The following is a 25,728-nucleotide window of genomic DNA, read 5'->3' on the forward strand; positions in this document are numbered from 1 at the left end:
TCTCCAAATGGCGTCCTGGACCCACTGCAACCCACCTGTTTGCTAAAACGGAAGTCTGCCTCTGGGTAAGAAAAAGCTGAGCTGCACGTACGGAAAGCGGCAGAGGCCAGAGGCGGGGAGGGTGTGGCAAGGGCTGCCTGATTTGCATAGTGACCTGTTGCATCTTGGGAATGTACAGGCTTTGGAGCTTAACAGGTACTGCAGGTGTCTGCCTGGCCTGAGAGATGCCTGTCTGGTGCTCCCCTCAGGACACACAGGCCTTCCATTCGAGCATGGAGGGTGAGGGACATGGGTCACCCTCATATACAGGGGTGTGGGCATGGGCAGGATAGGTTGTGGGGGACCCGTCAGGGCATTGCCCGTTTGGAAGCCCGTTCGGAAGGCGAGAGGAGGCGGGGCAGGAAACTCTGCTCAATTTCTTTCCCAGAGGCCTGTGGAGAACCCTTTGCACGTTTGAGCCAGCCGGGCCTGCATCAGCAGATCCTGCTCCACTGGGAAGGGAGAGCCTGTAGGCGTAAATCAAAAAAAGGGGAGAAATCTGCAAATTCTAGTGGCAGACCCATGTTGCCCAGGAAGCAATCAGTTTCTCCTGCTCCCTATAGTGGAAAAAGACATAGGAGGTGTATTTCTCTAGGCAGGGGCTCTGTGTAGATGGCACTTCATTGCTCTGGGAAGCATCCATGCTGGTAGAAGAGTAGCAGCAGACTCCACACCTGAGGCTTGAATGGGGACCGTTGGGGAGGGGCAGTGGGAGGCCGAGGAGGGCGGAGGAAAATGCTTTTCAAAAGCATCTGCACGTTCCTACAAACCTGCTGAAAACCCATACCAGGAATGGGGCTCGAACCCATGCGGACAAACGTCCATTGGATCTTAAGTCCAACGCCTTAACCACTCGGCCACCCTGGTGAGACCCAAGGATTTACTTTCTTCAACTCCCTTTTTATGCTTGCTACTGTAGCACCAGCTGTCCAGCAAGAGGTGATTGCAGAGTTAAAAGGCTTTTGCAGGAGGTTAAAAGTAATTGCTTATAACAAACACACTGTGTGACACCTAACTTTCTCCCACTCGGACCTTACCGTTAATTTTTATATTGGAGTTAGCTTAGTCACAATAAGGGGGTGAGCAAGGCAGGCACACTAGAGCATCTACTCCCTGGTGGTCTAGTGGCTAGGATTCGGCGCTTTCACCGCCGCGGCCCGGGTTCGATTCCCGGTCAGGGAAGATCCCTCTAAAGCATAGATTGCTTAATTTGTCTGTGTATCTTTTTTAAAAGAAGGTCTTTAAAAAGGCACCCCTCCCAATAGATGAAAGCGGAGGAATGGGGCTTGTTCTCCTGTGCCCCAGGTTGCTTTGCCCCCATTGACCTAAGCCACCTTTGTGCGCACGCAGTCCCCCACCCAGTCAGGTGCTCTATGTTGGCGTGAAGTGCAGTACCAGCTCAACAGAAAGGTAAATTGCTGGAAAACCCTGCTGTGATGCATACATCTACTTTGGAGCACTCTTCTCCTTTGCACTCTTGAATGGCTTAAGCGCAATGTATTCTTCCAGCAAGCTGAATAACGAGATAGGTGAGAGAAGGTGTACCAGCTGTCTGTGCGCCATCAGCAGCCACTAGGTGTCCCTCTTGGGTTTTCCCGGGGATCCTGATTGTGCAGGAATTCATCGGTTCAGTAGCAAGGGGGAGAGGATGGCCTGTGCCTGGAAGTGACAGGCAGTCTGGTGGCATCATGAGGATTAAGTTCCGATTCATATTTGCTGTAGAATAAAATATGTTTTCAGCCCCCATGAGCTTTGTCACTCGGAGAGCAGTGTATGAACTTTTGCTGCACGGCTCTGGGCTCCCTGGTGGTCTAGTGGTTAGGATTCGGCGCTCTCACCGCCGCGGCCCGGGTTCGATTCCCGGTCAGGGAAAAGTCCCTCTTCTGACCTTGAAAGCTTTTCCTTCCCGTAGGTCAGGGCTTCTCAAAATGAAGTTGCTTTTCTGACTCACAATTTGCCTAGCATGACGCGGTATCGCTCAAAATATGATTTTCGCAAGGTTCCTTTAGAGCTGCTTCCCATGGTGGGAGGCAAGGCTCTTGAGCAAGTGAGATCCTGTATTCCGAGGCGCGCTTCCTTTTGTAGGCTTCTGACCCCATGGCCTGTGGCAGGTAGTCCTCCTTTGACTGGGCCGCAGGCTTTGTCTCCAAATGGCGTCCTGGACCCACTGCAACCCACCTGTTTGCTAAAACGGAAGTCTGCCTCTGGGTAAGAAAAAGCTGAGCTGCACGTACGGAAAGCGGCAGAGGCCAGAGGCGGGGAGGGTGTGGCAAGGGCTGCCTGATTTGCATAGTGACCTGTTGCATCTTGGGAATGTACAGGCTTTGGAGCTTAACAGGTACTGCAGGTGTCTGCCTGGCCTGAGAGATGCCTGTCTGGTGCTCCCCTCAGGACACACAGGCCTTCCATTCGAGCATGGAGGGTGAGGGACATGGGTCACCCTCATATACAGGGGTGTGGGCATGGGCAGGATAGGTTGTGGGGGACCCGTCAGGGCATTGCCCGTTTGGAAGCCCGTTCGGAAGGCGAGAGGAGGCGGGGCAGGAAACTCTGCTCAATTTCTTTCCCAGAGGCCTGTGGAGAACCCTTTGCACGTTTGAGCCAGCCGGGCCTGCATCAGCAGATCCTGCTCCACTGGGAAGGGAGAGCCTGTAGGCGTAAATCAAAAAAAGGGGAGAAATCTGCAAATTCTAGTGGCAGACCCATGTTGCCCAGGAAGCAATCAGTTTCTCCTGCTCCCTATAGTGGAAAAAGACATAGGAGGTGTATTTCTCTAGGCAGGGGCTCTGTGTAGATGGCACTTCATTGCTCTGGGAAGCATCCATGCTGGTAGAAGAGTAGCAGCAGACTCCACACCTGAGGCTTGAATGGGGACCGTTGGGGAGGGGCAGTGGGAGGCCGAGGAGGGCGGAGGAAAATGCTTTTCAAAAGCATCTGCACGTTCCTACAAACCTGCTGAAAACCCATACCAGGAATGGGGCTCGAACCCATGCGGACAAACGTCCATTGGATCTTAAGTCCAACGCCTTAACCACTCGGCCACCCTGGTGAGACCCAAGGATTTACTTTCTTCAACTCCCTTTTTATGCTTGCTACTGTAGCACCAGCTGTCCAGCAAGAGGTGATTGCAGAGTTAAAAGGCTTTTGCAGGAGGTTAAAAGTAATTGCTTATAACAAACACACTGTGTGACACCTAACTTTCTCCCACTCGGACCTTACCGTTAATTTTTATATTGGAGTTAGCTTAGTCACAATAAGGGGGTGAGCAAGGCAGGCACACTAGAGCATCTACTCCCTGGTGGTCTAGTGGCTAGGATTCGGCGCTTTCACCGCCGCGGCCCGGGTTCGATTCCCGGTCAGGGAAGATCCCTCTAAAGCATAGATTGCTTAATTTGTCTGTGTATCTTTTTTAAAAGAAGGTCTTTAAAAAGGCACCCCTCCCAATAGATGAAAGCGGAGGAATGGGGCTTGTTCTCCTGTGCCCCAGGTTGCTTTGCCCCCATTGACCTAAGCCACCTTTGTGCGCACGCAGTCCCCCACCCAGTCAGGTGCTCTATGTTGGCGTGAAGTGCAGTACCAGCTCAACAGAAAGGTAAATTGCTGGAAAACCCTGCTGTGATGCATACATCTACTTTGGAGCACTCTTCTCCTTTGCACTCTTGAATCGCTTAAGCGCAATGTATTCTTCCAGCAAGCTGAATAACGAGATAGGTGAGAGAAGGTGTACCAGCTGTCTGTGCGCCATCAGCAGCCACTAAGTGTCCCTCTTGGGTTTTCCCGGGGATCCTGATTGTGCAGGAATTCATCGGTTCAGTAGCAAGGGGGAGAGGATGGCCTGTGCCTGGAAGTGACAGGCAGTCTGGTGGCATCATGAGGATTAAGTTCCGATTCATATTTGCTGTAGAATAAAATATGTTTTCAGCCCCCATGAGCTTTGTCACTCGGAGAGCAGTGTATGAACTTTTGCTGCACGGCTCTGGGCTCCCTGGTGGTCTAGTGGTTAGGATTCGGCGCTCTCACCGCCGCGGCCCGGGTTCGATTCCCGGTCAGGGAAAAGTCCCTCTTCTGACCTTGAAAGCTTTTCCTTCCCGTAGGTCAGGGCTTCTCAAAATGAAGTTGCTTTTCTGACTCACAATTTGCCTAGCATGACGCAGTATCGCTCAAAATATGATTTTCGCAAGGTTCCTTTAGAGCTGCTTCCCATGGTGGGAGGCAAGGCTCTTGAGCAAGTGAGATCCTGTATTCCGAGGCGCGCTTCCTTTTGTAGGCTTCTGACCCCATGGCCTGTGGCAGGTAGTCCTCCTTTGACTGGGCCGCAGGCTTTGTCTCCAAATGGCGTCCTGGACCCACTGCAACCCACCTGTTTGCTAAAACGGAAGTCTGCCTCTGGGTAAGAAAAAGCTGAGCTGCACGTACGGAAAGCGGCAGAGGCCAGAGGCGGGGAGGGTGTGGCAAGGGCTGCCTGATTTGCATAGTGACCTGTTGCATCTTGGGAATGTACAGGCTTTGGAGCTTAACAGGTACTGCAGGTGTCTGCCTGGCCTGAGAGATGCCTGTCTGGTGCTCCCCTCAGGACACACAGGCCTTCCATTCGAGCATGGAGGGTGAGGGACATGGGTCACCCTCATATACAGGGGTGTGGGCATGGGCAGGATAGGTTGTGGGGGACCCGTCAGGGCATTGCCCGTTTGGAAGCCCGTTCGGAAGGCGAGAGGAGGCGGGGCAGGAAACTCTGCTCAATTTCTTTCCCAGAGGCCTGTGGAGAACCCTTTGCACGTTTGAGCCAGCCGGGCCTGCATCAGCAGATCCTGCTCCACTGGGAAGGGAGAGCCTGTAGGCGTAAATCAAAAAAAGGGGAGAAATCTGCAAATTCTAGTGGCAGACCCATGTTGCCCAGGAAGCAATCAGTTTCTCCTGCTCCCTATAGTGGAAAAAGACATAGGAGGTGTATTTCTCTAGGCAGGGGCTCTGTGTAGATGGCACTTCATTGCTCTGGGAAGCATCCATGCTGGTAGAAGAGAAGCAGCAGACTCCACACCTGAGGCTTGAATGGGGACCGTTGGGGAGGGGCAGTGGGAGGCCGAGGAGGGCGGAGGAAAATGCTTTTCAAAAGCATCTGCACGTTCCTACAAACCTGCTGAAAACCCATACCAGGAATGGGGCTCGAACCCATGCGGACAAACGTCCATTGGATCTTAAGTCCAACGCCTTAACCACTCGGCCACCCTGGTGAGACCCAAGGATTTACTTTCTTCAACTCCCTTTTTATGCTTGCTACTGTAGCACCAGCTGTCCAGCAAGAGGTGATTGCAGAGTTAAAAGGCTTTTGCAGGAGGTTAAAAGTAATTGCTTATAACAAACACACTGTGTGACACCTAACTTTCTCCCACTCGGACCTTACCGTTAATTTTTATATTGGAGTTAGCTTAGTCACAATAAGGGGGTGAGCAAGGCAGGCACACTAGAGCATCTACTCCCTGGTGGTCTAGTGGCTAGGATTCGGCGCTTTCACCGCCGCGGCCCGGGTTCGATTCCCGGTCAGGGAAGATCCCTCTAAAGCATAGATTGCTTAATTTGTCTGTGTATCTTTTTTAAAAGAAGGTCTTTAAAAAGGCACCCCTCCCAATAGATGAAAGCGGAGGAATGGGGCTTGTTCTCCTGTGCCCCAGGTTGCTTTGCCCCCATTGACCTAAGCCACCTTTGTGCGCACGCAGTCCCCCACCCAGTCAGGTGCTCTATGTTGGCGTGAAGTGCAGTACCAGCTCAACAGAAAGGTAAATTGCTGGAAAACCCTGCTGTGATGCATACATCTACTTTGGAGCACTCTTCTCCTTTGCACTCTTGAATCGCTTAAGCGCAATGTATTCTTCCAGCAAGCTGAATAACGAGATAGGTGAGAGAAGGTGTACCAGCTGTCTGTGCGCCATCAGCAGCCACTAAGTGTCCCTCTTGGGTTTTCCCGGGGATCCTGATTGTGCAGGAATTCATCGGTTCAGTAGCAAGGGGGAGAGGATGGCCTGTGCCTGGAAGTGACAGGCAGTCTGGTGGCATCATGAGGATTAAGTTCCGATTCATATTTGCTGTAGAATAAAATATGTTTTCAGCCCCCATGAGCTTTGTCACTCGGAGAGCAGTGTATGAACTTTTGCTGCACGGCTCTGGGCTCCCTGGTGGTCTAGTGGTTAGGATTCGGCGCTCTCACCGCCGCGGCCCGGGTTCGATTCCCGGTCAGGGAAAAGTCCCTCTTCTGACCTTGAAAGCTTTTCCTTCCCGTAGGTCAGGGCTTCTCAAAATGAAGTTGCTTTTCTGACTCACAATTTGCCTAGCATGACGCAGTATCGCTCAAAATATGATTTTCGCAAGGTTCCTTTAGAGCTGCTTCCCATGGTGGGAGGCAAGGCTCTTGAGCAAGTGAGATCCTGTATTCCGAGGCGCGCTTCCTTTTGTAGGCTTCTGACCCCATGGCCTGTGGCAGGTAGTCCTCCTTTGACTGGGCCGCAGGCTTTGTCTCCAAATGGCGTCCTGGACCCACTGCAACCCACCTGTTTGCTAAAACGGAAGTCTGCCTCTGGGTAAGAAAAAGCTGAGCTGCACGTACGGAAAGCGGCAGAGGCCAGAGGCGGGGAGGGTGTGGCAAGGGCTGCCTGATTTGCATAGTGACCTGTTGCATCTTGGGAATGTACAGGCTTTGGAGCTTAACAGGTACTGCAGGTGTCTGCCTGGCCTGAGAGATGCCTGTCTGGTGCTCCCCTCAGGACACACAGGCCTTCCATTCGAGCATGGAGGGTGAGGGACATGGGTCACCCTCATATACAGGGGTGTGGGCATGGGCAGGATAGGTTGTGGGGGACCCGTCAGGGCATTGCCCGTTTGGAAGCCCGTTCGGAAGGCGAGAGGAGGCGGGGCAGGAAACTCTGCTCAATTTCTTTCCCAGAGGCCTGTGGAGAACCCTTTGCACGTTTGAGCCAGCCGGGCCTGCATCAGCAGATCCTGCTCCACTGGGAAGGGAGAGCCTGTAGGCGTAAATCAAAAAAAGGGGAGAAATCTGCAAATTCTAGTGGCAGACCCATGTTGCCCAGGAAGCAATCAGTTTCTCCTGCTCCCTATAGTGGAAAAAGACATAGGAGGTGTATTTCTCTAGGCAGGGGCTCTGTGTAGATGGCACTTCATTGCTCTGGGAAGCATCCATGCTGGTAGAAGAGAAGCAGCAGACTCCACACCTGAGGCTTGAATGGGGACCGTTGGGGAGGGGCAGTGGGAGGCCGAGGAGGGCGGAGGAAAATGCTTTTCAAAAGCATCTGCACGTTCCTACAAACCTGCTGAAAACCCATACCAGGAATGGGGCTCGAACCCATGCGGACAAACGTCCATTGGATCTTAAGTCCAACGCCTTAACCACTCGGCCACCCTGGTGAGACCCAAGGATTTACTTTCTTCAACTCCCTTTTTATGCTTGCTACTGTAGCACCAGCTGTCCAGCAAGAGGTGATTGCAGAGTTAAAAGGCTTTTGCAGGAGGTTAAAAGTAATTGCTTATAACAAACACACTGTGTGACACCTAACTTTCTCCCACTCGGACCTTACCGTTAATTTTTATATTGGAGTTAGCTTAGTCACAATAAGGGGGTGAGCAAGGCAGGCACACTAGAGCATCTACTCCCTGGTGGTCTAGTGGCTAGGATTCGGCGCTTTCACCGCCGCGGCCCGGGTTCGATTCCCGGTCAGGGAAGATCCCTCTAAAGCATAGATTGCTTAATTTGTCTGTGTATCTTTTTTAAAAGAAGGTCTTTAAAAAGGCACCCCTCCCAATAGATGAAAGCGGAGGAATGGGGCTTGTTCTCCTGTGCCCCAGGTTGCTTTGCCCCCATTGACCTAAGCCACCTTTGTGCGCACGCAGTCCCCCACCCAGTCAGGTGCTCTATGTTGGCGTGAAGTGCAGTACCAGCTCAACAGAAAGGTAAATTGCTGGAAAACCCTGCTGTGATGCATACATCTACTTTGGAGCACTCTTCTCCTTTGCACTCTTGAATGGCTTAAGCGCAATGTATTCTTCCAGCAAGCTGAATAACGAGATAGGTGAGAGAAGGTGTACCAGCTGTCTGTGCGCCATCAGCAGCCACTAGGTGTCCCTCTTGGGTTTTCCCGGGGATCCTGATTGTGCAGGAATTCATCGGTTCAGTAGCAAGGGGGAGAGGATGGCCTGTGCCTGGAAGTGACAGGCAGTCTGGTGGCATCATGAGGATTAAGTTCCGATTCATATTTGCTGTAGAATAAAATATGTTTTCAGCCCCCATGAGCTTTGTCACTCGGAGAGCAGTGTATGAACTTTTGCTGCACGGCTCTGGGCTCCCTGGTGGTCTAGTGGTTAGGATTCGGCGCTCTCACCGCCGCGGCCCGGGTTCGATTCCCGGTCAGGGAAAAGTCCCTCTTCTGACCTTGAAAGCTTTTCCTTCCCGTAGGTCAGGGCTTCTCAAAATGAAGTTGCTTTTCTGACTCACAATTTGCCTAGCATGACGCGGTATCGCTCAAAATATGATTTTCGCAAGGTTCCTTTAGAGCTGCTTCCCATGGTGGGAGGCAAGGCTCTTGAGCAAGTGAGATCCTGTATTCCGAGGCGCGCTTCCTTTTGTAGGCTTCTGACCCCATGGCCTGTGGCAGGTAGTCCTCCTTTGACTGGGCCGCAGGCTTTGTCTCCAAATGGCGTCCTGGACCCACTGCAACCCACCTGTTTGCTAAAACGGAAGTCTGCCTCTGGGTAAGAAAAAGCTGAGCTGCACGTACGGAAAGCGGCAGAGGCCAGAGGCGGGGAGGGTGTGGCAAGGGCTGCCTGATTTGCATAGTGACCTGTTGCATCTTGGGAATGTACAGGCTTTGGAGCTTAACAGGTACTGCAGGTGTCTGCCTGGCCTGAGAGATGCCTGTCTGGTGCTCCCCTCAGGACACACAGGCCTTCCATTCGAGCATGGAGGGTGAGGGACATGGGTCACCCTCATATACAGGGGTGTGGGCATGGGCAGGATAGGTTGTGGGGGACCCGTCAGGGCATTGCCCGTTTGGAAGCCCGTTCGGAAGGCGAGAGGAGGCGGGGCAGGAAACTCTGCTCAATTTCTTTCCCAGAGGCCTGTGGAGAACCCTTTGCACGTTTGAGCCAGCCGGGCCTGCATCAGCAGATCCTGCTCCACTGGGAAGGGAGAGCCTGTAGGCGTAAATCAAAAAAAGGGGAGAAATCTGCAAATTCTAGTGGCAGACCCATGTTGCCCAGGAAGCAATCAGTTTCTCCTGCTCCCTATAGTGGAAAAAGACATAGGAGGTGTATTTCTCTAGGCAGGGGCTCTGTGTAGATGGCACTTCATTGCTCTGGGAAGCATCCATGCTGGTAGAAGAGTAGCAGCAGACTCCACACCTGAGGCTTGAATGGGGACCGTTGGGGAGGGGCAGTGGGAGGCCGAGGAGGGCGGAGGAAAATGCTTTTCAAAAGCATCTGCACGTTCCTACAAACCTGCTGAAAACCCATACCAGGAATGGGGCTCGAACCCATGCGGACAAACGTCCATTGGATCTTAAGTCCAACGCCTTAACCACTCGGCCACCCTGGTGAGACCCAAGGATTTACTTTCTTCAACTCCCTTTTTATGCTTGCTACTGTAGCACCAGCTGTCCAGCAAGAGGTGATTGCAGAGTTAAAAGGCTTTTGCAGGAGGTTAAAAGTAATTGCTTATAACAAACACACTGTGTGACACCTAACTTTCTCCCACTCGGACCTTACCGTTAATTTTTATATTGGAGTTAGCTTAGTCACAATAAGGGGGTGAGCAAGGCAGGCACACTAGAGCATCTACTCCCTGGTGGTCTAGTGGCTAGGATTCGGCGCTTTCACCGCCGCGGCCCGGGTTCGATTCCCGGTCAGGGAAGATCCCTCTAAAGCATAGATTGCTTAATTTGTCTGTGTATCTTTTTTAAAAGAAGGTCTTTAAAAAGGCACCCCTCCCAATAGATGAAAGCGGAGGAATGGGGCTTGTTCTCCTGTGCCCCAGGTTGCTTTGCCCCCATTGACCTAAGCCACCTTTGTGCGCACGCAGTCCCCCACCCAGTCAGGTGCTCTATGTTGGCGTGAAGTGCAGTACCAGCTCAACAGAAAGGTAAATTGCTGGAAAACCCTGCTGTGATGCATACATCTACTTTGGAGCACTCTTCTCCTTTGCACTCTTGAATGGCTTAAGCGCAATGTATTCTTCCAGCAAGCTGAATAACGAGATAGGTGAGAGAAGGTGTACCAGCTGTCTGTGCGCCATCAGCAGCCACTAGGTGTCCCTCTTGGGTTTTCCCGGGGATCCTGATTGTGCAGGAATTCATCGGTTCAGTAGCAAGGGGGAGAGGATGGCCTGTGCCTGGAAGTGACAGGCAGTCTGGTGGCATCATGAGGATTAAGTTCCGATTCATATTTGCTGTAGAATAAAATATGTTTTCAGCCCCCATGAGCTTTGTCACTCGGAGAGCAGTGTATGAACTTTTGCTGCACGGCTCTGGGCTCCCTGGTGGTCTAGTGGTTAGGATTCGGCGCTCTCACCGCCGCGGCCCGGGTTCGATTCCCGGTCAGGGAAAAGTCCCTCTTCTGACCTTGAAAGCTTTTCCTTCCCGTAGGTCAGGGCTTCTCAAAATGAAGTTGCTTTTCTGACTCACAATTTGCCTAGCATGACGCGGTATCGCTCAAAATATGATTTTCGCAAGGTTCCTTTAGAGCTGCTTCCCATGGTGGGAGGCAAGGCTCTTGAGCAAGTGAGATCCTGTATTCCGAGGCGCGCTTCCTTTTGTAGGCTTCTGACCCCATGGCCTGTGGCAGGTAGTCCTCCTTTGACTGGGCCGCAGGCTTTGTCTCCAAATGGCGTCCTGGACCCACTGCAACCCACCTGTTTGCTAAAACGGAAGTCTGCCTCTGGGTAAGAAAAAGCTGAGCTGCACGTACGGAAAGCGGCAGAGGCCAGAGGCGGGGAGGGTGTGGCAAGGGCTGCCTGATTTGCATAGTGACCTGTTGCATCTTGGGAATGTACAGGCTTTGGAGCTTAACAGGTACTGCAGGTGTCTGCCTGGCCTGAGAGATGCCTGTCTGGTGCTCCCCTCAGGACACACAGGCCTTCCATTCGAGCATGGAGGGTGAGGGACATGGGTCACCCTCATATACAGGGGTGTGGGCATGGGCAGGATAGGTTGTGGGGGACCCGTCAGGGCATTGCCCGTTTGGAAGCCCGTTCGGAAGGCGAGAGGAGGCGGGGCAGGAAACTCTGCTCAATTTCTTTCCCAGAGGCCTGTGGAGAACCCTTTGCACGTTTGAGCCAGCCGGGCCTGCATCAGCAGATCCTGCTCCACTGGGAAGGGAGAGCCTGTAGGCGTAAATCAAAAAAAGGGGAGAAATCTGCAAATTCTAGTGGCAGACCCATGTTGCCCAGGAAGCAATCAGTTTCTCCTGCTCCCTATAGTGGAAAAAGACATAGGAGGTGTATTTCTCTAGGCAGGGGCTCTGTGTAGATGGCACTTCATTGCTCTGGGAAGCATCCATGCTGGTAGAAGAGTAGCAGCAGACTCCACACCTGAGGCTTGAATGGGGACCGTTGGGGAGGGGCAGTGGGAGGCCGAGGAGGGCGGAGGAAAATGCTTTTCAAAAGCATCTGCACGTTCCTACAAACCTGCTGAAAACCCATACCAGGAATGGGGCTCGAACCCATGCGGACAAACGTCCATTGGATCTTAAGTCCAACGCCTTAACCACTCGGCCACCCTGGTGAGACCCAAGGATTTACTTTCTTCAACTCCCTTTTTATGCTTGCTACTGTAGCACCAGCTGTCCAGCAAGAGGTGATTGCAGAGTTAAAAGGCTTTTGCAGGAGGTTAAAAGTAATTGCTTATAACAAACACACTGTGTGACACCTAACTTTCTCCCACTCGGACCTTACCGTTAATTTTTATATTGGAGTTAGCTTAGTCACAATAAGGGGGTGAGCAAGGCAGGCACACTAGAGCATCTACTCCCTGGTGGTCTAGTGGCTAGGATTCGGCGCTTTCACCGCCGCGGCCCGGGTTCGATTCCCGGTCAGGGAAGATCCCTCTAAAGCATAGATTGCTTAATTTGTCTGTGTATCTTTTTTAAAAGAAGGTCTTTAAAAAGGCACCCCTCCCAATAGATGAAAGCGGAGGAATGGGGCTTGTTCTCCTGTGCCCCAGGTTGCTTTGCCCCCATTGACCTAAGCCACCTTTGTGCGCACGCAGTCCCCCACCCAGTCAGGTGCTCTATGTTGGCGTGAAGTGCAGTACCAGCTCAACAGAAAGGTAAATTGCTGGAAAACCCTGCTGTGATGCATACATCTACTTTGGAGCACTCTTCTCCTTTGCACTCTTGAATCGCTTAAGCGCAATGTATTCTTCCAGCAAGCTGAATAACGAGATAGGTGAGAGAAGGTGTACCAGCTGTCTGTGCGCCATCAGCAGCCACTAAGTGTCCCTCTTGGGTTTTCCCGGGGATCCTGATTGTGCAGGAATTCATCGGTTCAGTAGCAAGGGGGAGAGGATGGCCTGTGCCTGGAAGTGACAGGCAGTCTGGTGGCATCATGAGGATTAAGTTCCGATTCATATTTGCTGTAGAATAAAATATGTTTTCAGCCCCCATGAGCTTTGTCACTCGGAGAGCAGTGTATGAACTTTTGCTGCACGGCTCTGGGCTCCCTGGTGGTCTAGTGGTTAGGATTCGGCGCTCTCACCGCCGCGGCCCGGGTTCGATTCCCGGTCAGGGAAAAGTCCCTCTTCTGACCTTGAAAGCTTTTCCTTCCCGTAGGTCAGGGCTTCTCAAAATGAAGTTGCTTTTCTGACTCACAATTTGCCTAGCATGACGCAGTATCGCTCAAAATATGATTTTCGCAAGGTTCCTTTAGAGCTGCTTCCCATGGTGGGAGGCAAGGCTCTTGAGCAAGTGAGATCCTGTATTCCGAGGCGCGCTTCCTTTTGTAGGCTTCTGACCCCATGGCCTGTGGCAGGTAGTCCTCCTTTGACTGGGCCGCAGGCTTTGTCTCCAAATGGCGTCCTGGACCCACTGCAACCCACCTGTTTGCTAAAACGGAAGTCTGCCTCTGGGTAAGAAAAAGCTGAGCTGCACGTACGGAAAGCGGCAGAGGCCAGAGGCGGGGAGGGTGTGGCAAGGGCTGCCTGATTTGCATAGTGACCTGTTGCATCTTGGGAATGTACAGGCTTTGGAGCTTAACAGGTACTGCAGGTGTCTGCCTGGCCTGAGAGATGCCTGTCTGGTGCTCCCCTCAGGACACACAGGCCTTCCATTCGAGCATGGAGGGTGAGGGACATGGGTCACCCTCATATACAGGGGTGTGGGCATGGGCAGGATAGGTTGTGGGGGACCCGTCAGGGCATTGCCCGTTTGGAAGCCCGTTCGGAAGGCGAGAGGAGGCGGGGCAGGAAACTCTGCTCAATTTCTTTCCCAGAGGCCTGTGGAGAACCCTTTGCACGTTTGAGCCAGCCGGGCCTGCATCAGCAGATCCTGCTCCACTGGGAAGGGAGAGCCTGTAGGCGTAAATCAAAAAAAGGGGAGAAATCTGCAAATTCTAGTGGCAGACCCATGTTGCCCAGGAAGCAATCAGTTTCTCCTGCTCCCTATAGTGGAAAAAGACATAGGAGGTGTATTTCTCTAGGCAGGGGCTCTGTGTAGATGGCACTTCATTGCTCTGGGAAGCATCCATGCTGGTAGAAGAGAAGCAGCAGACTCCACACCTGAGGCTTGAATGGGGACCGTTGGGGAGGGGCAGTGGGAGGCCGAGGAGGGCGGAGGAAAATGCTTTTCAAAAGCATCTGCACGTTCCTACAAACCTGCTGAAAACCCATACCAGGAATGGGGCTCGAACCCATGCGGACAAACGTCCATTGGATCTTAAGTCCAACGCCTTAACCACTCGGCCACCCTGGTGAGACCCAAGGATTTACTTTCTTCAACTCCCTTTTTATGCTTGCTACTGTAGCACCAGCTGTCCAGCAAGAGGTGATTGCAGAGTTAAAAGGCTTTTGCAGGAGGTTAAAAGTAATTGCTTATAACAAACACACTGTGTGACACCTAACTTTCTCCCACTCGGACCTTACCGTTAATTTTTATATTGGAGTTAGCTTAGTCACAATAAGGGGGTGAGCAAGGCAGGCACACTAGAGCATCTACTCCCTGGTGGTCTAGTGGCTAGGATTCGGCGCTTTCACCGCCGCGGCCCGGGTTCGATTCCCGGTCAGGGAAGATCCCTCTAAAGCATAGATTGCTTAATTTGTCTGTGTATCTTTTTTAAAAGAAGGTCTTTAAAAAGGCACCCCTCCCAATAGATGAAAGCGGAGGAATGGGGCTTGTTCTCCTGTGCCCCAGGTTGCTTTGCCCCCATTGACCTAAGCCACCTTTGTGCGCACGCAGTCCCCCACCCAGTCAGGTGCTCTATGTTGGCGTGAAGTGCAGTACCAGCTCAACAGAAAGGTAAATTGCTGGAAAACCCTGCTGTGATGCATACATCTACTTTGGAGCACTCTTCTCCTTTGCACTCTTGAATGGCTTAAGCGCAATGTATTCTTCCAGCAAGCTGAATAACGAGATAGGTGAGAGAAGGTGTACCAGCTGTCTGTGCGCCATCAGCAGCCACTAGGTGTCCCTCTTGGGTTTTCCCGGGGATCCTGATTGTGCAGGAATTCATCGGTTCAGTAGCAAGGGGGAGAGGATGGCCTGTGCCTGGAAGTGACAGGCAGTCTGGTGGCATCATGAGGATTAAGTTCCGATTCATATTTGCTGTAGAATAAAATATGTTTTCAGCCCCCATGAGCTTTGTCACTCGGAGAGCAGTGTATGAACTTTTGCTGCACGGCTCTGGGCTCCCTGGTGGTCTAGTGGTTAGGATTCGGCGCTCTCACCGCCGCGGCCCGGGTTCGATTCCCGGTCAGGGAAAAGTCCCTCTTCTGACCTTGAAAGCTTTTCCTTCCCGTAGGTCAGGGCTTCTCAAAATGAAGTTGCTTTTCTGACTCACAATTTGCCTAGCATGACGCGGTATCGCTCAAAATATGATTTTCGCAAGGTTCCTTTAGAGCTGCTTCCCATGGTGGGAGGCAAGGCTCTTGAGCAAGTGAGATCCTGTATTCCGAGGCGCGCTTCCTTTTGTAGGCTTCTGACCCCATGGCCTGTGGCAGGTAGTCCTCCTTTGACTGGGCCGCAGGCTTTGTCTCCAAATGGCGTCCTGGACCCACTGCAACCCACCTGTTTGCTAAAACGGAAGTCTGCCTCTGGGTAAGAAAAAGCTGAGCTGCACGTACGGAAAGCGGCAGAGGCCAGAGGCGGGGAGGGTGTGGCAAGGGCTGCCTGATTTGCATAGTGACCTGTTGCATCTTGGGAATGTACAGGCTTTGGAGCTTAACAGGTACTGCAGGTGTCTGCCTGGCCTGAGAGATGCCTGTCTGGTGCTCCCCTCAGGACACACAGGCCTTCCATTCGAGCATGGAGGGTGAGGGACATGGGTCACCCTCATATACAGGGGTGTGGGCATGGGCAGGATAGGTTGTGGGGGACCCGTCAGGGCATTGCCCGTTTGGAAGCCCGTTCGGAAGGCGAGAGGAGGCGGGGCAGGAAACTCTGCTCAATTTCTTTCCCAGAGGCCTGTGGAGAACCCTTTGCACGTTTGAGCCAGCCGGGCCTGCATCAGCAGATCCTGCTCCACTGGGAAGGGAGAGCCTGTAGGCGTAAATCAAAAAAAGGGGAGAAATCTGCAAATTCTAGTGGCAGACCCATGTTGCCCAGGAAGCAATCAGTTTCTCCTGCTCCCTATAGTGGAAAAAGACATAGGAGGTGTATTTCTCTAGGCAGGGGCTCTGTGTAGATGGCACTTCATTGCTCTGGGAAGCATCCATGCTGGTAGAAGAGTAGCAGCAGACTCCACACCTGAGGCTTGAATGGGGACCGTTGGGGAGGGGCAGTGGGAGGCCGAGGAGGGCGGAGGAAAATGCTTTTCAAAAGCATCTGCACGTTCCTACAAACCTGCTGAAAACCCATACCAGGAATGGGGCTCGAACCCATGCGGACAAACGTCCATTGGATCTTAAGTCCAACGCCTTAACCACTCGGCCACCCTGGTGAGACCCAAGGATTTACTTTCTTCAACTCCCTTTTTATGCTTGCTACTGTAGCACCAGCTGTCCAGCAAGAGGTGATTGCAGAGTTAAAAGGCTTTTGCAGGAGGTTAAAAGTAATTGCTTATAACAAACACACTGTGTGACACCTAACTTTCTCCCACTCGGACCTTACCGTTAATTTTTATATTGGAGTTAGCTTAGTCACAATAAGGGGGTGAGCAAGGCAGGCACACTAGAGCATCTACTCCCTGGTGGTCTAGTGGCTAGGATTCGGCGCTTTCACCGCCGCGGCCCGGGTTCGATTCCCGGTCAGGGAAGATCCCTCTAAAGCATAGATTGCTTAATTTGTCTGTGTATCTTTTTTAAAAGAAGGTCTTTAAAAAGGCACCCCTCCCAATAGATGAAAGCGGAGGAATGGGGCTTGTTCTCCTGTGCCCCAGGTTGCTTTGCCCCCATTGACCTAAGCCACCTTTGTGCGCACGCAGTCCCCCACCCAGTCAGGTGCTCTATGTTGGCGTGAAGTGCAGTACCAGCTCAACAGAAAGGTAAATTGCTGGAAAACCCTGCTGTGATGCATACATCTACTTTGGAGCACTCTTCTCCTTTGCACTCTTGAATGGCTTAAGCGCAATGTATTCTTCCAGCAAGCTGAATAACGAGATAGGTGAGAGAAGGTGTACCAGCTGTCTGTGCGCCATCAGCAGCCACTAGGTGTCCCTCTTGGGTTTTCCCGGGGATCCTGATTGTGCAGGAATTCATCGGTTCAGTAGCAAGGGGGAGAGGATGGCCTGTGCCTGGAAGTGACAGGCAGTCTGGTGGCATCATGAGGATTAAGTTCCGATTCATATTTGCTGTAGAATAAAATATGTTTTCAGCCCCCATGAGCTTTGTCACTCGGAGAGCAGTGTATGAACTTTTGCTGCACGGCTCTGGGCTCCCTGGTGGTCTAGTGGTTAGGATTCGGCGCTCTCACCGCCGCGGCCCGGGTTCGATTCCCGGTCAGGGAAAAGTCCCTCTTCTGACCTTGAAAGCTTTTCCTTCCCGTAGGTCAGGGCTTCTCAAAATGAAGTTGCTTTTCTGACTCACAATTTGCCTAGCATGACGCGGTATCGCTCAAAATATGATTTTCGCAAGGTTCCTTTAGAGCTGCTTCCCATGGTGGGAGGCAAGGCTCTTGAGCAAGTGAGATCCTGTATTCCGAGGCGCGCTTCCTTTTGTAGGCTTCTGACCCCATGGCCTGTGGCAGGTAGTCCTCCTTTGACTGGGCCGCAGGCTTTGTCTCCAAATGGCGTCCTGGACCCACTGCAACCCACCTGTTTGCTAAAACGGAAGTCTGCCTCTGGGTAAGAAAAAGCTGAGCTGCACGTACGGAAAGCGGCAGAGGCCAGAGGCGGGGAGGGTGTGGCAAGGGCTGCCTGATTTGCATAGTGACCTGTTGCATCTTGGGAATGTACAGGCTTTGGAGCTTAACAGGTACTGCAGGTGTCTGCCTGGCCTGAGAGATGCCTGTCTGGTGCTCCCCTCAGGACACACAGGCCTTCCATTCGAGCATGGAGGGTGAGGGACATGGGTCACCCTCATATACAGGGGTGTGGGCATGGGCAGGATAGGTTGTGGGGGACCCGTCAGGGCATTGCCCGTTTGGAAGCCCGTTCGGAAGGCGAGAGGAGGCGGGGCAGGAAACTCTGCTCAATTTCTTTCCCAGAGGCCTGTGGAGAACCCTTTGCACGTTTGAGCCAGCCGGGCCTGCATCAGCAGATCCTGCTCCACTGGGAAGGGAGAGCCTGTAGGCGTAAATCAAAAAAAGGGGAGAAATCTGCAAATTCTAGTGGCAGACCCATGTTGCCCAGGAAGCAATCAGTTTCTCCTGCTCCCTATAGTGGAAAAAGACATAGGAGGTGTATTTCTCTAGGCAGGGGCTCTGTGTAGATGGCACTTCATTGCTCTGGGAAGCATCCATGCTGGTAGAAGAGTAGCAGCAGACTCCACACCTGAGGCTTGAATGGGGACCGTTGGGGAGGGGCAGTGGGAGGCCGAGGAGGGCGGAGGAAAATGCTTTTCAAAAGCATCTGCACGTTCCTACAAACCTGCTGAAAACCCATACCAGGAATGGGGCTCGAACCCATGCGGACAAACGTCCATTGGATCTTAAGTCCAACGCCTTAACCACTCGGCCACCCTGGTGAGACCCAAGGATTTACTTTCTTCAACTCCCTTTTTATGCTTGCTACTGTAGCACCAGCTGTCCAGCAAGAGGTGATTGCAGAGTTAAAAGGCTTTTGCAGGAGGTTAAAAGTAATTGCTTATAACAAACACACTGTGTGACACCTAACTTTCTCCCACTCGGACCTTACCGTTAATTTTTATATTGGAGTTAGCTTAGTCACAATAAGGGGGTGAGCAAGGCAGGCACACTAGAGCATCTACTCCCTGGTGGTCTAGTGGCTAGGATTCGGCGCTTTCACCGCCGCGGCCCGGGTTCGATTCCCGGTCAGGGAAGATCCCTCTAAAGCATAGATTGCTTAATTTGTCTGTGTATCTTTTTTAAAAGAAGGTCTTTAAAAAGGCACCCCTCCCAATAGATGAAAGCGGAGGAATGGGGCTTGTTCTCCTGTGCCCCAGGTTGCTTTGCCCCCATTGACCTAAGCCACCTTTGTGCGCACGCAGTCCCCCACCCAGTCAGGTGCTCTATGTTGGCGTGAAGTGCAGTACCAGCTCAACAGAAAGGTAAATTGCTGGAAAACCCTGCTGTGATGCATACATCTACTTTGGAGCACTCTTCTCCTTTGCACTCTTGAATCGCTTAAGCGCAATGTATTCTTCCAGCAAGCTGAATAACGAGATAGGTGAGAGAAGGTGTACCAGCTGTCTGTGCGCCATCAGCAGCCACTAAGTGTCCCTCTTGGGTTTTCCCGGGGATCCTGATTGTGCAGGAATTCATCGGTTCAGTAGCAAGGGGGAGAGGATGGCCTGTGCCTGGAAGTGACAGGCAGTCTGGTGGCATCATGAGGATTAAGTTCCGATTCATATTTGCTGTAGAATAAAATATGTTTTCAGCCCCCATGAGCTTTGTCACTCGGAGAGCAGTGTATGAACTTTTGCTGCACGGCTCTGGGCTCCCTGGTGGTCTAGTGGTTAGGATTCGGCGCTCTCACCGCCGCGGCCCGGGTTCGATTCCCGGTCAGGGAAAAGTCCCTCTTCTGACCTTGAAAGCTTTTCCTTCCCGTAGGTCAGGGCTTCTCAAAATGAAGTTGCTTTTCTGACTCACAATTTGCCTAGCATGACGCAGTATCGCTCAAAATATGATTTTCGCAAGGTTCCTTTAGAGCTGCTTCCCATGGTGGGAGGCAAGGCTCTTGAGCAAGTGAGATCCTGTATTCCGAGGCGCGCTTCCTTTTGTAGGCTTCTGACCCCATGGCCTGTGGCAGGTAGTCCTCCTTTGACTGGGCCGCAGGCTTTGTCTCCAAATGGCGTCCTGGACCCACTGCAACCCACCTGTTTGCTAAAACGGAAGTCTGCCTCTGGGTAAGAAAAAGCTGAGCTGCACGTACGGAAAGCGGCAGAGGCCAGAGGCGGGGAGGGTGTGGCAAGGGCTGCCTGATTTGCATAGTGACCTGTTGCATCTTGGGAATGTACAGGCTTTGGAGCTTAACAGGTACTGCAGGTGTCTGCCTGGCCTGAGAGATGCCTGTCTGGTGCTCCCCTCAGGACACACAGGCCTTCCATTCGAGCATGGAGGGTGAGGGACATGGGTCACCCTCATATACAGGGGTGTGGGCATGGGCAGGATAGGTTGTGGGGGACCCGTCAGGGCATTGCCCGTTTGGAAGCCCGTTCGGAAGGCGAGAGGAGGCGGGGCAGGAAACTCTGCTCAATTTCTTTCCCAGAGGCCTGTGGAGAACCCTTTGCACGTTTGAGCCAGCCGGGCCTGCATCAGCAGATCCTGCTCCACTGGGAAGGGAGAGCCTGTAGGCGTAAATCAAAAAAAGGGGAGAAATCTGCAAATTCTAGTGGCAGACCCATGTTGCCCAGGAAGCAATCAGTTTCTCCTGCTCCCTATAGTGGAAAAAGACATAGGAGGTGTATTTCTCTAGGCAGGGGCTCTGTGTAGATGGCACTTCATTGCTCTGGGAAGCATCCATGCTGGTAGAAGAGTAGCAGCAGACTCCACACCTGAGGCTTGAATGGGGACCGTTGGGGAGGGGCAGTGGGAGGCCGAGGAGGGCGGAGGAAAATGCTTTTCAAAAGCATCTGCACGTTCCTACAAACCTGCTGAAAACCCATACCAGGAATGGGGCTCGAACCCATGCGGACAAACGTCCATTGGATCTTAAGTCCAACGCCTTAACCACTCGGCCACCCTGGTGAGACCCAAGGATTTACTTTCTTCAACTCCCTTTTTATGCTTGCTACTGTAGCACCAGCTGTCCAGCAAGAGGTGATTGCAGAGTTAAAAGGCTTTTGCAGGAGGTTAAAAGTAATTGCTTATAACAAACACACTGTGTGACACCTAACTTTCTCCCACTCGGACCTTACCGTTAATTTTTATATTGGAGTTAGCTTAGTCACAATAAGGGGGTGAGCAAGGCAGGCACACTAGAGCATCTACTCCCTGGTGGTCTAGTGGCTAGGATTCGGCGCTTTCACCGCCGCGGCCCGGGTTCGATTCCCGGTCAGGGAAGATCCCTCTAAAGCATAGATTGCTTAATTTGTCTGTGTATCTTTTTTAAAAGAAGGTCTTTAAAAAGGCACCCCTCCCAATAGATGAAAGCGGAGGAATGGGGCTTGTTCTCCTGTGCCCCAGGTTGCTTTGCCCCCATTGACCTAAGCCACCTTTGTGCGCACGCAGTCCCCCACCCAGTCAGGTGCTCTATGTTGGCGTGAAGTGCAGTACCAGCTCAACAGAAAGGTAAATTGCTGGAAAACCCTGCTGTGATGCATACATCTACTTTGGAGCACTCTTCTCCTTTGCACTCTTGAATGGCTTAAGCGCAATGTATTCTTCCAGCAAGCTGAATAACGAGATAGGTGAGAGAAGGTGTACCAGCTGTCTGTGCGCCATCAGCAGCCACTAGGTGTCCCTCTTGGGTTTTCCCGGGGATCCTGATTGTGCAGGAATTCATCGGTTCAGTAGCAAGGGGGAGAGGATGGCCTGTGCCTGGAAGTGACAGGCAGTCTGGTGGCATCATGAGGATTAAGTTCCGATTCATATTTGCTGTAGAATAAAATATGTTTTCAGCCCCCATGAGCTTTGTCACTCGGAGAGCAGTGTATGAACTTTTGCTGCACGGCTCTGGGCTCCCTGGTGGTCTAGTGGTTAGGATTCGGCGCTCTCACCGCCGCGGCCCGGGTTCGATTCCCGGTCAGGGAAAAGTCCCTCTTCTGACCTTGAAAGCTTTTCCTTCCCGTAGGTCAGGGCTTCTCAAAATGAAGTTGCTTTTCTGACTCACAATTTGCCTAGCATGACGCAGTATCGCTCAAAATATGATTTTCGCAAGGTTCCTTTAGAGCTGCTTCCCATGGTGGGAGGCAAGGCTCTTGAGCAAGTGAGATCCTGTATTCCGAGGCGCGCTTCCTTTTGTAGGCTTCTGACCCCATGGCCTGTGGCAGGTAGTCCTCCTTTGACTGGGCCGCAGGCTTTGTCTCCAAATGGCGTCCTGGACCCACTGCAACCCACCTGTTTGCTAAAACGGAAGTCTGCCTCTGGGTAAGAAAAAGCTGAGCTGCACGTACGGAAAGCGGCAGAGGCCAGAGGCGGGGAGGGTGTGGCAAGGGCTGCCTGATTTGCATAGTGACCTGTTGCATCTTGGGAATGTACAGGCTTTGGAGCTTAACAGGTACTGCAGGTGTCTGCCTGGCCTGAGAGATGCCTGTCTGGTGCTCCCCTCAGGACACACAGGCCTTCCATTCGAGCATGGAGGGTGAGGGACATGGGTCACCCTCATATACAGGGGTGTGGGCATGGGCAGGATAGGTTGTGGGGGACCCGTCAGGGCATTGCCCGTTTGGAAGCCCGTTCGGAAGGCGAGAGGAGGCGGGGCAGGAAACTCTGCTCAATTTCTTTCCCAGAGGCCTGTGGAGAACCCTTTGCACGTTTGAGCCAGCCGGGCCTGCATCAGCAGATCCTGCTCCACTGGGAAGGGAGAGCCTGTAGGCGTAAATCAAAAAAAGGGGAGAAATCTGCAAATTCTAGTGGCAGACCCATGTTGCCCAGGAAGCAATCAGTTTCTCCTGCTCCCTATAGTGGAAAAAGACATAGGAGGTGTATTTCTCTAGGCAGGGGCTCTGTGTAGATGGCACTTCATTGCTCTGGGAAGCATCCATGCTGGTAGAAGAGTAGCAGCAGACTCCACACCTGAGGCTTGAATGGGGACCGTTGGGGAGGGGCAGTGGGAGGCCGAGGAGGGCGGAGGAAAATGCTTTTCAAAAGCATCTGCACGTTCCTACAAACCTGCTGAAAACCCATACCAGGAATGGGGCTCGAACCCATGCGGACAAACGTCCATTGGATCTTAAGTCCAACGCCTTAACCACTCGGCCACCCTGGTGAGACCCAAGGATTTACTTTCTTCAACTCCCTTTTTATGCTTGCTACTGTAGCACCAGCTGTCCAGCAAGAGGTGATTGCAGAGTTAAAAGGCTTTTGCAGGAGGTTAAAAGTAATTGCTTATAACAAACACACTGTGTGACACCTAACTTTCTCCCACTCGGACCTTACCGTTAATTTTTATATTGGAGTTAGCTTAGTCACAATAAGGGGGTGAGCAAGGCAGGCACACTAGAGCATCTACTCCCTGGTGGTCTAGTGGCTAGGATTCGGCGCTTTCACCGCCGCGGCCCGGGTTCGATTCCCGGTCAGGGAAGATCCCTCTAAAGCATAGATTGCTTAATTTGTCTGTGTATCTTTTTTAAAAGAAGGTCTTTAAAAAGGCACCCCTCCCAATAGATGAAAGCGGAGGAATGGGGCTTGTTCTCCTGTGCCCCAGGTTGCTTTGCCCCCATTGACCTAAGCCACCTTTGTGCGCACGCAGTCCCCCACCCAGTCAGGTGCTCTATGTTGGCGTGAAGTGCAGTACCAGCTCAACAGAAAGGTAAATTGCTGGAAAACCCTGCTGTGATGCATACATCTACTTTGGAGCACTCTTCTCCTTTGCACTCTTGAATCGCTTAAGCGCAATGTATTCTTCCAGCAAGCTGAATAACGAGATAGGTGAGAGAAGGTGTACCAGCTGTCTGTGCGCCATCAGCAGCCACTAAGTGTCCCTCTTGGGTTTTCCCGGGGATCCTGATTGTGCAGGAATTCATCGGTTCAGTAGCAAGGGGGAGAGGATGGCCTGTGCCTGGAAGTGACAGGCAGTCTGGTGGCATCATGAGGATTAAGTTCCGATTCATATTTGCTGTAGAATAAAATATGTTTTCAGCCCCCATGAGCTTTGTCACTCGGAGAGCAGTGTATGAACTTTTGCTGCACGGCTCTGGGCTCCCTGGTGGTCTAGTGGTTAGGATTCGGCGCTCTCACCGCCGCGGCCCGGGTTCGATTCCCGGTCAGGGAAAAGTCCCTCTTCTGACCTTGAAAGCTTTTCCTTCCCGTAGGTCAGGGCTTCTCAAAATGAAGTTGCTTTTCTGACTCACAATTTGCCTAGCATGACGCAGTATCGCTCAAAATATGATTTTCGCAAGGTTCCTTTAGAGCTGCTTCCCATGGTGGGAGGCAAGGCTCTTGAGCAAGTGAGATCCTGTATTCCGAGGCGCGCTTCCTTTTGTAGGCTTCTGACCCCATGGCCTGTGGCAGGTAGTCCTCCTTTGACTGGGCCGCAGGCTTTGTCTCCAAATGGCGTCCTGGACCCACTGCAACCCACCTGTTTGCTAAAACGGAAGTCTGCCTCTGGGTAAGAAAAAGCTGAGCTGCACGTACGGAAAGCGGCAGAGGCCAGAGGCGGGGAGGGTGTGGCAAGGGCTGCCTGATTTGCATAGTGACCTGTTGCATCTTGGGAATGTACAGGCTTTGGAGCTTAACAGGTACTGCAGGTGTCTGCCTGGCCTGAGAGATGCCTGTCTGGTGCTCCCCTCAGGACACACAGGCCTTCCATTCGAGCATGGAGGGTGAGGGACATGGGTCACCCTCATATACAGGGGTGTGGGCATGGGCAGGATAGGTTGTGGGGGACCCGTCAGGGCATTGCCCGTTTGGAAGCCCGTTCGGAAGGCGAGAGGAGGCGGGGCAGGAAACTCTGCTCAATTTCTTTCCCAGAGGCCTGTGGAGAACCCTTTGCACGTTTGAGCCAGCCGGGCCTGCATCAGCAGATCCTGCTCCACTGGGAAGGGAGAGCCTGTAGGCGTAAATCAAAAAAAGGGGAGAAATCTGCAAATTCTAGTGGCAGACCCATGTTGCCCAGGAAGCAATCAGTTTCTCCTGCTCCCTATAGTGGAAAAAGACATAGGAGGTGTATTTCTCTAGGCAGGGGCTCTGTGTAGATGGCACTTCATTGCTCTGGGAAGCATCCATGCTGGTAGAAGAGAAGCAGCAGACTCCACACCTGAGGCTTGAATGGGGACCGTTGGGGAGGGGCAGTGGGAGGCCGAGGAGGGCGGAGGAAAATGCTTTTCAAAAGCATCTGCACGTTCCTACAAACCTGCTGAAAACCCATACCAGGAATGGGGCTCGAACCCATGCGGACAAACGTCCATTGGATCTTAAGTCCAACGCCTTAACCACTCGGCCACCCTGGTGAGACCCAAGGATTTACTTTCTTCAACTCCCTTTTTATGCTTGCTACTGTAGCACCAGCTGTCCAGCAAGAGGTGATTGCAGAGTTAAAAGGCTTTTGCAGGAGGTTAAAAGTAATTGCTTATAACAAACACACTGTGTGACACCTAACTTTCTCCCACTCGGACCTTACCGTTAATTTTTATATTGGAGTTAGCTTAGTCACAATAAGGGGGTGAGCAAGGCAGGCACACTAGAGCATCTACTCCCTGGTGGTCTAGTGGCTAGGATTCGGCGCTTTCACCGCCGCGGCCCGGGTTCGATTCCCGGTCAGGGAAGATCCCTCTAAAGCATAGATTGCTTAATTTGTCTGTGTATCTTTTTTAAAAGAAGGTCTTTAAAAAGGCACCCCTCCCAATAGATGAAAGCGGAGGAATGGGGCTTGTTCTCCTGTGCCCCAGGTTGCTTTGCCCCCATTGACCTAAGCCACCTTTGTGCGCACGCAGTCCCCCACCCAGTCAGGTGCTCTATGTTGGCGTGAAGTGCAGTACCAGCTCAACAGAAAGGTAAATTGCTGGAAAACCCTGCTGTGATGCATACATCTACTTTGGAGCACTCTTCTCCTTTGCACTCTTGAATGGCTTAAGCGCAATGTATTCTTCCAGCAAGCTGAATAACGAGATAGGTGAGAGAAGGTGTACCAGCTGTCTGTGCGCCATCAGCAGCCACTAGGTGTCCCTCTTGGGTTTTCCCGGGGATCCTGATTGTGCAGGAATTCATCGGTTCAGTAGCAAGGGGGAGAGGATGGCCTGTGCCTGGAAGTGACAGGCAGTCTGGTGGCAT

The 25,728-nt window shown here is 52.3% G+C and overlaps 35 non-coding genes across 35 annotated transcripts; 23 read left to right on the forward strand and 12 right to left on the reverse strand.

Annotated features, from left to right (window-relative positions):
- Positions 1–823: 823 nt before the first annotated feature.
- On the reverse strand, positions 824–906 carry TRNAL-UAA (transfer RNA leucine (anticodon UAA)). Its single transcript has one exon. It is a non-coding gene; the product is annotated as a tRNA-Leu (tRNA).
- A 243-nt stretch (positions 907–1,149) lies between these two features.
- Positions 1,150–1,221, forward strand: TRNAE-UUC (transfer RNA glutamic acid (anticodon UUC)). Its single transcript has one exon. It is a non-coding gene; the product is annotated as a tRNA-Glu (tRNA).
- A 618-nt stretch (positions 1,222–1,839) lies between these two features.
- On the forward strand, positions 1,840–1,911 carry TRNAE-CUC (transfer RNA glutamic acid (anticodon CUC)). Its single transcript has one exon. It is a non-coding gene; the product is annotated as a tRNA-Glu (tRNA).
- A 1,094-nt stretch (positions 1,912–3,005) lies between these two features.
- TRNAL-UAA (transfer RNA leucine (anticodon UAA)) lies at positions 3,006–3,088 on the reverse strand. The gene has a single exon. It is a non-coding gene; the product is annotated as a tRNA-Leu (tRNA).
- Positions 3,089–3,331: 243 nt separating this feature from the next.
- TRNAE-UUC (transfer RNA glutamic acid (anticodon UUC)) lies at positions 3,332–3,403 on the forward strand. Its single transcript has one exon. It is a non-coding gene; the product is annotated as a tRNA-Glu (tRNA).
- A 618-nt stretch (positions 3,404–4,021) lies between these two features.
- TRNAE-CUC (transfer RNA glutamic acid (anticodon CUC)) lies at positions 4,022–4,093 on the forward strand. Its single transcript has one exon. It is a non-coding gene; the product is annotated as a tRNA-Glu (tRNA).
- A 1,094-nt stretch (positions 4,094–5,187) lies between these two features.
- On the reverse strand, positions 5,188–5,270 carry TRNAL-UAA (transfer RNA leucine (anticodon UAA)). The gene has a single exon. It is a non-coding gene; the product is annotated as a tRNA-Leu (tRNA).
- A 243-nt stretch (positions 5,271–5,513) lies between these two features.
- Positions 5,514–5,585, forward strand: TRNAE-UUC (transfer RNA glutamic acid (anticodon UUC)). Its single transcript has one exon. It is a non-coding gene; the product is annotated as a tRNA-Glu (tRNA).
- A 618-nt stretch (positions 5,586–6,203) lies between these two features.
- TRNAE-CUC (transfer RNA glutamic acid (anticodon CUC)) lies at positions 6,204–6,275 on the forward strand. Its single transcript has one exon. It is a non-coding gene; the product is annotated as a tRNA-Glu (tRNA).
- A 1,094-nt stretch (positions 6,276–7,369) lies between these two features.
- Positions 7,370–7,452, reverse strand: TRNAL-UAA (transfer RNA leucine (anticodon UAA)). The gene has a single exon. It is a non-coding gene; the product is annotated as a tRNA-Leu (tRNA).
- Positions 7,453–7,695: 243 nt separating this feature from the next.
- TRNAE-UUC (transfer RNA glutamic acid (anticodon UUC)) lies at positions 7,696–7,767 on the forward strand. The gene has a single exon. It is a non-coding gene; the product is annotated as a tRNA-Glu (tRNA).
- Positions 7,768–8,385: 618 nt separating this feature from the next.
- Positions 8,386–8,457, forward strand: TRNAE-CUC (transfer RNA glutamic acid (anticodon CUC)). The gene has a single exon. It is a non-coding gene; the product is annotated as a tRNA-Glu (tRNA).
- Positions 8,458–9,551: 1,094 nt separating this feature from the next.
- TRNAL-UAA (transfer RNA leucine (anticodon UAA)) lies at positions 9,552–9,634 on the reverse strand. Its single transcript has one exon. It is a non-coding gene; the product is annotated as a tRNA-Leu (tRNA).
- A 243-nt stretch (positions 9,635–9,877) lies between these two features.
- Positions 9,878–9,949, forward strand: TRNAE-UUC (transfer RNA glutamic acid (anticodon UUC)). The gene has a single exon. It is a non-coding gene; the product is annotated as a tRNA-Glu (tRNA).
- Positions 9,950–10,567: 618 nt separating this feature from the next.
- Positions 10,568–10,639, forward strand: TRNAE-CUC (transfer RNA glutamic acid (anticodon CUC)). Its single transcript has one exon. It is a non-coding gene; the product is annotated as a tRNA-Glu (tRNA).
- A 1,094-nt stretch (positions 10,640–11,733) lies between these two features.
- Positions 11,734–11,816, reverse strand: TRNAL-UAA (transfer RNA leucine (anticodon UAA)). Its single transcript has one exon. It is a non-coding gene; the product is annotated as a tRNA-Leu (tRNA).
- Positions 11,817–12,059: 243 nt separating this feature from the next.
- TRNAE-UUC (transfer RNA glutamic acid (anticodon UUC)) lies at positions 12,060–12,131 on the forward strand. The gene has a single exon. It is a non-coding gene; the product is annotated as a tRNA-Glu (tRNA).
- Positions 12,132–12,749: 618 nt separating this feature from the next.
- Positions 12,750–12,821, forward strand: TRNAE-CUC (transfer RNA glutamic acid (anticodon CUC)). Its single transcript has one exon. It is a non-coding gene; the product is annotated as a tRNA-Glu (tRNA).
- Positions 12,822–13,915: 1,094 nt separating this feature from the next.
- On the reverse strand, positions 13,916–13,998 carry TRNAL-UAA (transfer RNA leucine (anticodon UAA)). The gene has a single exon. It is a non-coding gene; the product is annotated as a tRNA-Leu (tRNA).
- Positions 13,999–14,241: 243 nt separating this feature from the next.
- On the forward strand, positions 14,242–14,313 carry TRNAE-UUC (transfer RNA glutamic acid (anticodon UUC)). The gene has a single exon. It is a non-coding gene; the product is annotated as a tRNA-Glu (tRNA).
- Positions 14,314–14,931: 618 nt separating this feature from the next.
- On the forward strand, positions 14,932–15,003 carry TRNAE-CUC (transfer RNA glutamic acid (anticodon CUC)). The gene has a single exon. It is a non-coding gene; the product is annotated as a tRNA-Glu (tRNA).
- A 1,094-nt stretch (positions 15,004–16,097) lies between these two features.
- On the reverse strand, positions 16,098–16,180 carry TRNAL-UAA (transfer RNA leucine (anticodon UAA)). Its single transcript has one exon. It is a non-coding gene; the product is annotated as a tRNA-Leu (tRNA).
- Positions 16,181–16,423: 243 nt separating this feature from the next.
- TRNAE-UUC (transfer RNA glutamic acid (anticodon UUC)) lies at positions 16,424–16,495 on the forward strand. The gene has a single exon. It is a non-coding gene; the product is annotated as a tRNA-Glu (tRNA).
- A 618-nt stretch (positions 16,496–17,113) lies between these two features.
- On the forward strand, positions 17,114–17,185 carry TRNAE-CUC (transfer RNA glutamic acid (anticodon CUC)). The gene has a single exon. It is a non-coding gene; the product is annotated as a tRNA-Glu (tRNA).
- Positions 17,186–18,279: 1,094 nt separating this feature from the next.
- On the reverse strand, positions 18,280–18,362 carry TRNAL-UAA (transfer RNA leucine (anticodon UAA)). The gene has a single exon. It is a non-coding gene; the product is annotated as a tRNA-Leu (tRNA).
- Positions 18,363–18,605: 243 nt separating this feature from the next.
- TRNAE-UUC (transfer RNA glutamic acid (anticodon UUC)) lies at positions 18,606–18,677 on the forward strand. Its single transcript has one exon. It is a non-coding gene; the product is annotated as a tRNA-Glu (tRNA).
- A 618-nt stretch (positions 18,678–19,295) lies between these two features.
- TRNAE-CUC (transfer RNA glutamic acid (anticodon CUC)) lies at positions 19,296–19,367 on the forward strand. Its single transcript has one exon. It is a non-coding gene; the product is annotated as a tRNA-Glu (tRNA).
- A 1,094-nt stretch (positions 19,368–20,461) lies between these two features.
- Positions 20,462–20,544, reverse strand: TRNAL-UAA (transfer RNA leucine (anticodon UAA)). The gene has a single exon. It is a non-coding gene; the product is annotated as a tRNA-Leu (tRNA).
- A 243-nt stretch (positions 20,545–20,787) lies between these two features.
- TRNAE-UUC (transfer RNA glutamic acid (anticodon UUC)) lies at positions 20,788–20,859 on the forward strand. Its single transcript has one exon. It is a non-coding gene; the product is annotated as a tRNA-Glu (tRNA).
- A 618-nt stretch (positions 20,860–21,477) lies between these two features.
- Positions 21,478–21,549, forward strand: TRNAE-CUC (transfer RNA glutamic acid (anticodon CUC)). The gene has a single exon. It is a non-coding gene; the product is annotated as a tRNA-Glu (tRNA).
- Positions 21,550–22,643: 1,094 nt separating this feature from the next.
- Positions 22,644–22,726, reverse strand: TRNAL-UAA (transfer RNA leucine (anticodon UAA)). Its single transcript has one exon. It is a non-coding gene; the product is annotated as a tRNA-Leu (tRNA).
- A 243-nt stretch (positions 22,727–22,969) lies between these two features.
- Positions 22,970–23,041, forward strand: TRNAE-UUC (transfer RNA glutamic acid (anticodon UUC)). Its single transcript has one exon. It is a non-coding gene; the product is annotated as a tRNA-Glu (tRNA).
- Positions 23,042–23,659: 618 nt separating this feature from the next.
- Positions 23,660–23,731, forward strand: TRNAE-CUC (transfer RNA glutamic acid (anticodon CUC)). Its single transcript has one exon. It is a non-coding gene; the product is annotated as a tRNA-Glu (tRNA).
- Positions 23,732–24,825: 1,094 nt separating this feature from the next.
- TRNAL-UAA (transfer RNA leucine (anticodon UAA)) lies at positions 24,826–24,908 on the reverse strand. Its single transcript has one exon. It is a non-coding gene; the product is annotated as a tRNA-Leu (tRNA).
- A 243-nt stretch (positions 24,909–25,151) lies between these two features.
- TRNAE-UUC (transfer RNA glutamic acid (anticodon UUC)) lies at positions 25,152–25,223 on the forward strand. The gene has a single exon. It is a non-coding gene; the product is annotated as a tRNA-Glu (tRNA).
- Positions 25,224–25,728: the final 505 nt, after the last annotated feature.

The sequence above is a fragment of the Lissotriton vulgaris genome, chromosome 4_1, assembly GCF_964263255.1.
Source record: "Lissotriton vulgaris chromosome 4_1, aLisVul1.2, whole genome shotgun sequence".
Taxonomy (NCBI): Eukaryota; Metazoa; Chordata; class Amphibia; order Caudata; family Salamandridae; genus Lissotriton; species Lissotriton vulgaris.